The 7,300-nt window shown below is 41.3% G+C and overlaps 1 protein-coding gene across 18 annotated transcripts in view; it reads right to left on the bottom strand.

Moving 5' to 3' along the window:
• The window catches only part of APBB2 (amyloid beta precursor protein binding family B member 2), a 386,035-nt gene that overhangs the window by 276,560 nt on the left and 102,175 nt on the right, over positions 1-7,300 (bottom strand). The gene's annotated exons all lie outside the window — the stretch shown is intronic.

Below are 7,300 nucleotides of genomic sequence, written 5' to 3'. Positions count from 1 at the left end.
TAGAGCGCAGGCTCAGTAGTTGTGACGCACGGGCTTAGCTGCTCTGCGGCATGTGGGATCTTCCTGGACCAGGGCTTGAACCCGTGTCCCCTGTGATTCAGTCAGCTGTGGCCAGGTTGGCAGGGCCATGTGACAGGCTTTCTTCGCAAATGGCTCTATGAGTGGTGCAGGTAACCTGCTAGTGTTGGAGGGTCTCCTGCAGAGGCGGGCAGTGACTGTGTCTCACCACAGGGACAAGGACACTGGCAGCAGAAGTTCTGGGAAGTACTCCTTGGCGTGAGCCCTCCCAGAGTCCGCCATCAGCCCCACCAAAGAGCCCAGGTAGGCTCCAGTGCTGGGCTGCCTCACTGATAAAGGTTTTTGAGTGTTATGTCCCTGATCCTTCTTTTCCCTTAAGCACTGGGGGGTTTACTGCATGATTCTGCATAGCATGGTGGTTTTTAGAAACACATATATTGCATTTTAGCAGAACTGACTGTATAATAACTAGTGTTTACAAGGATGCTTTTGTGTTGTGTGTTTTGTTTTGTTTTTTTGGCCACGCCACATGGCTTATGGGATCTTAGTTCCCCGATCAGGGATTGAACCCAGCCCCATGCAGTGAAAGCACTGAGTCTTAACCACTGGACCACCAAAGGAAGTCCCAGTACGCTTGTGATTTAGACCAGAGGGGTTAAATTATGATTTTCAAATATGTTCATTAAGTTAAAGAGGATAGCAACATATGTAATTTAATTTTAGAAAGAATCACACTCACATACTAGGTTTACAATAACCTAGTATGGACACTTTTAAGGGTATTTCAGTTAAGTGAAAAATTTATTTATGAGAAGTTCCGTAATGGTATTGTTAGATAAATGAAGCATTACTGCACCATTCCAGACAGACCAACATGATGGTGTTATAAAGATACGATTCTTGCAGACAAGAGGACTTAGCCAGAATTGCTAGAGAGGAGAAACTGAATTACCTGTCATTCCTTGAAACCAAGAAATTTTTAAAAGATTAAAGTTATCCGTAAAAAAAAGTCCAAGATATACATAAAGATATGTACAAAGAAGTTTTCCATTAAAGTAATAACATTTTAAGCAATTTTAAAATATAAATATTCAGCAACAGATAAAGTTTTTTTTAAATCTGTAAGATATTTAATAAAATGAGAAAATGGGAATGCAGACTATAAGATGATTTGTCCCATATGATCTCAATTTTGTTTAAAAGTACCTATACCTAGGGGCTTCCCTGGTGGTGCAGTGGTTGAGAGTCCGCCTGCAGATGCAGGGGACACGGGTTCGCGCCCCGGTCCGGGAAGATCCCACATGCCGCGGAGCGGCTGGGCCCATGAGCCATGGCCGCTGAGCCTGCGCGTCCGGAGCCTGTGCTCCGCAACGGGAGAGGCCACAACAGTGAGAGGCCCGCGTACTGGGAAAAAAAAAAAAAAAAGTACCTATACCTAGAAAAAAAGACTAGAATGAAAAAAAAGTCAACATTTGTATATAGTGGCTAATTAGAGATAACAGAATAAGAATAGAAGAATTTTTATTTTCTTTGCATTTTCCTGTGGTTCCCAAATTTTCCACAATAATCACATCTACTTTTACAGTTAGAAACAACCATACGCTATATAAAAATAGGACTAAGGCATTTGATGGGGAAAAAGCCTCTTTTTATCCCCACTTTAATTCTGAATGTGACTCCAGCCAGTAGAATGAACACCAGCCCAAGAACAAGGGTACCAGATGCTTCCTCCACAGGTATTAACAGATCCAGTCACAGAAAGTATTCTGTATCTCATAATTCAAGGGCAAATACAGTCCCAACAGAGATGTTCAAAGTATATAAATCCATTTTAGGGGCCAAAATATAATTTGCTTTTACTGGCTAAAACAGTTATGGATTTAGTAAAATCCAGATGAAAGAAGACTTTTAATTATATAATTGCATATTAGCTGTCTTAATGTCTGAAAGAAATTTAGTTATGAATGAAGAAATTGTGCTCTGGATAAAGCTCCTTTCAAACAAGATCAAGATTAAAGAAATACAAGAAGCAATGGATTCGGTTGTGGGGATGAGTGCCTCACTCGGGGAGTTTTCGATAGAAAGTAAGAAAGAGATACTGATCTTTACGACCTCCAAAAGAACTCCGTTGTATTAAAATTTTCCCAATAACCATAAAAATGGACTTTGAAAATAATCCATTTGCCAAAAATGGTGACTCCTTATTAGTCATCAGTCTGCTTAGTTTAATCCCATGCACTGAAATTGCATTAAGAACTAAATGGTGAAACTACAATACTCTGAAGTCAAGGGCCAATGTGGAACAATTTGGCCACCACACAACCTGAGTTCACTTACCTATACTGGCCAGCAGCACATTTAAAGGATGTGCCCCTTTCCATCTTCAGCGTAGCCTTTACTCACATCAAATACGCAGTAACTATTCGGTGTAGAGCAATTGCTTTAGTACCACTCTCCATTCTCAAGAATGCACTGAGGATTAAAAATCAGTGATTGTTGGGCTTCCCTGGTGGCGCAGTGGTTGAGAGTCCGCCTGCTAATGCAGGGGACACGGGTTCGTGCCCCGGTATGGGAGGATCCCACATGCCGCGGAGCGGCTGGGCCCGTGAGCCATGGCCGCTGGGCCTGCGCGTCCGGAGCCTGTGCTCCGCGGCGGGAGAAGCCACAACAGTGAGAGGCCCGAGTACCGAGAAATAAAAAAAAAAAAAAAAATCAGTGATTGTGTATGTGTGTGCGTGTGTGTGTGTGTGTGTGGTTTTGTTTTATAAAATTATAAAGCATCTGTAACATGCAGTGTATACATCTGAATAATAACCATATTCCTGCTGTTCAAAGTATAGATGTACTAGTCTCTGTTTTGTTTTGTTTTTTACTTCCAAAAATGCTGACTTCAATGGAAAACAAACAAAAAACCCTTCTGTTTCAAATTTGCTTTTGTATTTTTAAGCATTTTCGTAACTTCCCTATCAAACGGAAACAAAGCTACTGATTTCATGTTTTGTTCTGTTTTGTTTCACAGAATAGAAAAGGCAAAGGAATATTTTAATTACGCTATCATATACAAGAAAGGATCACAGAGGTGATACTGAGTTCCAGAAAAATCAGTCAGTTCAAGTTCAAGATCAGAGACTATCATTTTATCAAATGTATGTTGATTACTTCGGAAAATAACTGAAATTCTTGGCTTCTGTGTCTCACAAGTTGCTGCCTAAAATGCTGCACATATGCACCTTTAATAATTTGCAACCAAATATTATAATCAGCAAATAAATTCAGATACTATTTTCAATTAGGAGTGTTCAAAATAAAAACTATGAATTTTAATTTTTAAAAGAAGACATGCAGAAATATACATCTACCTATACACACCTCACACTGACTCTGAAAATACAGAACACTTAGGAACTCTCAGTATGGAAACTATATTTCTTAAATTGTTCTAAGAATTAGCATATGTACAGCTCAGGGGAATACTCTCTCTTAGCATTACTGGATATAAAAAAGGGCAACCAATTTTCAGAGTCTACCTGGAAAATAAGCAGAAATTATTTTCTCAGGCTCTCTAGTCACTCTGTGGGCAGAATTCCAACATAATCTAAATTGGTCTCAGCACTATCTCACTCCCCCTTTTTGCATCACTGCACCAGCTCTGGTCCAAAGCCCAATGACCTTCTCTTTCAACGGCCTCCTCCTCTCATTGGTCCTTTCCTTCCAACTTCTAAACTTCCAATGACTCCATGGCAATATTTTAGCAGAAGCTGGGGAATGGGGGAGCTTCAACAAATGATTAAGGAATTTTAACTTTCTCTGGATTATATGCATTTTTAAAGAAAAGTTTGAGTACCCAAATCTTGTTTTTCTAAGCACCATAGCTCACTGGAGAAATAGTTGGGTCCAGGCCTGGGGGTAAGGAAAGTACAATATAAGCCTAGAACATCATACTATGCCAGAGAGCAAGAAGTGCTCAAATATTAATGCTGACATGACAGAAGGACACAGGAGCTGCCTTGAAGGGGCTCCCACTGGCCAAATGTGGTACAATTTGAACAACAAAATGAATGATACGGATAAATTATAACACGCTCAATTTTTAAAAAAGGAACCATAAATCCATAGATATTCATGGAAAGGGGGATAGCGGAAAGCTCTTCTTTACAAAGAAAGCCAGCTAATAAACACCAAAGGAATAGCAGAAATAGAAAATCCCACTTTGCAACCACCAAGGCAATGATTGATTCAGTCAAGGGTCATTAATGGATGCTAAAACCATTAGGGAAAGGGTTGCTATAGAACAGGATACTCACACAGTCTCAGAATATCACCCCACAGATTACTTATCACTTACCCAGGGGAAAAGGTATATTTATAATGGAGAGCTCTGGCAGACCACCTTACCCAAGTGATGGCTGTCACAATTATAGGATAAAGGAACGTCACATGTCTCCACAGGGACTATGTAGTATGTTTGTCAAAAGGCTTAATCTGCATCTTATCATAAAGTAACAATCAAACAAATCCAGTACTTGTGGTACTTTCTGCAAGACAATTATCTTGGCATTTTCCAAGATATCAGTGCCATGAATGACAAAAATAAACAAAAACAGGGTGACTGTTCTGGATTAAAGGAAAAGAAACAAAACGCAGTGAATGACTGTTGATGAATCTTGGATGAGGAGAGGGGTTATAAAAAGACATTACTGGAATAACTGAGGAAGTTTGAATCGGTATTATGGGCTATGTGGGAGAATATTCTTGTGTTTGGAAGACACATGTAAAAGTATTAATATTTCAGGTAAAGGGTCATGACCTCTATAACTAACTCAACCGGTTCAGCAAAAATGTTTTAAAGTGTATGTATACAGAGACAGAGAGACAGAAACAGAGAGAGACAGAGATAAAACAAATTTGGCAAAATGTTAGCATTTTATATGGCAGGCTGGTTGTAACCTCTAAAAGCCAGTAACCACGGTTACTTGTAGGCTATGTCTATTCCATATGAAGAGAGATCATAAAGGAGCTTACGGTTGAAACCAACACAAATAGAAATAGAGACCACTGGTGTTAGAGCATTTAGTCCATTTTTCAAAAAACTTTTTCCAATTCATTTTTCTTCTGTAGCAATTAATGGTCATTAGTTGGGAGGAAGAAGATTTACAGAGAAAAAGAAGCCCAAGGAAGAGGATAACAATGGATAAAACTTAGGCACAGATAATTTCAGTTCTCTTCCATACCTCTTCTTTGGAAGAAGAGGTAAGCCTCAAGGTTTAAAAAAAATTGTGCATTGTTTTCCATCCTGGTGAGAAACCCTGGATAGATGTGTACCTTTCCAGTGAGCAAGAAAGAGCCCCTCTGCCAAGAGGTGTTCTGACCAAACACCAGGACCAGTGAACCTGAGCACTTCATTTCATGCCCAGCCCTGGCCAAGCCTAGAACAGAGGGGCATGTGTCTGAATAACGAACATTCCACGTGGGCAAACTTGCATCCCAGAAGCACGGCTTTCAGCAGCCGCCTCAAACTGAATGTGTTGGAAACAGAATTCTCCTCCACCAAACTTGATCCCTTGTTTCTATTACCTCTCTTCTCAGTCTATCCAGTCTCAAAAGTGCAGCTTCATCTTCCACTTTGGTTCCCACTGGCCCTCTCTTCCTCATTCACATCCTCAGGGCCATATTGGCCACAAGGTCTCTCACAGTCCAGGTGGAAACAGCCTCTCTTTTCTCTGTTTCTCCTCAATACTTCTATCTATGGCACTCACTTGACACTTTTTAAATATCTTTGCCACACGGTACTGATTCTCTACTCACTGTAGGCAAGAACTTTACTATGTTACCTCATTTAAAAATCACTTAGGGACTTCCCACTTCCACCACTGGTGGCACAGTGGTTAAGAATCTGCCTGCCAATACAGGGGACACGGGTTCGAGCCCTGGTCCGGGAAGATCCCACATGCCACGGAGCAACTAAGCCCGTATGCCACAACTACTGAGCCTGCGCTCTAGAGCCTGCGAGCCACAACTACTGAGCCTGCGTGCCACAACTACTGAAGCCCGCGCGCCTAGAGCCCGTGCTCCGCAACAAGAGAAGCCACCGCAGTGAGAAGCCCGCGCACCGCAACTAAGAGTAACCCCCGCTCGCCGCAACTAGAGAAAGCCCGCGCGCAGCAACGAAGACCCAACGCAAAAGAAAAAAAAAAAAATCACTGAAATTCTGTGAAGTAGTTTACGTTATTTTGCTTCTATCCACGGAAGAAATGGATACTCAGACAGGTGAAATAACTCGTCCGAGATCACAGAGTTGTAAAGTTGATATTCAGACCCTGATCTTCTGGTTCTACCCTAACACCAAGGTGCTTCAGATTTCATTTATCATTTTAAACACTGTCCCCTGTCCTTAAATCAAGCACAGACTCCTTGAAGGAAGGGATCCATTTTATCCAGCTTTGTGCTCTCTCCAGAGCCTAGCAATACTCATAACTCATGTTCACTGAATTATATTTCAGGACTCAGCCCAGAAACCGTTTTTCTTTCTGACTTCCAAGCCCAATCCCTGTAGCACCACCCACCCCCTCCCCTTGCCTTCTATATGTTTCTACTGCAGTACACGCAAAGCCTTGACGGCGGGCTTTGTGACTGCCGCGCGTGTGCCTGGAACACAGCAGACACCTAATGTATGTTTGCTAAATGAAATGTTTATGCATGAGACAGCTGGGTTCCTTATCAAGGCTACTATGTCTTGCTAGAAAATTGACCTCATTTTTATCTTTATCACATACGGAGGAAATTATTTTAGGAAAGAGTGACACAGGGAAGATGGAGAAAAACAGTCTTGGCCTTTGGGTCCTACCCACTTCCCCTGCTGTCCTGGGTATACTGTGTTCTGGAGAAGTACTTCCAAATTTTAATGGATACGTACTATCATTCAATACAAATTACGATTCAGTGTGTCTGTGGTAGAGCCCAAGATTCTGTATTTCTTTTTCTGGGGCGTGGGGGGGATGCAAACAAGAGGCTAACCAAGATTCTGCATTTCTAACAAGCTCCCAAGAGACGTAGATGCTGCTGATCTGTGGACCACACTTCCCAGGAGCAAGAAGTCCTAGACTGTAATAGTGAAACTGTGCCCATTTAAAGAGAAATAACATGTAGACTAAATGACCGGACATAAATTCAGAGTGTTAACGCTAGTTATCTCTGGGTTTCTTCTTTCTGCTTTCCTATAATTTCCAAGTATTCTATAATGACTCTTGCTGATGGAAATAAAAATTTTAAATGCTATATATAC

The sequence above is a fragment of the Physeter macrocephalus genome, chromosome 7 (assembly GCF_002837175.3).
Source record: "Physeter macrocephalus isolate SW-GA chromosome 7, ASM283717v5, whole genome shotgun sequence".
Lineage (NCBI taxonomy): Eukaryota > Metazoa > Chordata > Mammalia > Artiodactyla > Physeteridae > Physeter > Physeter macrocephalus.
The sequence above is the reverse complement of the archived record's forward strand: the minus strand, read 5'-3'. Positions and strand labels throughout refer to the sequence as shown.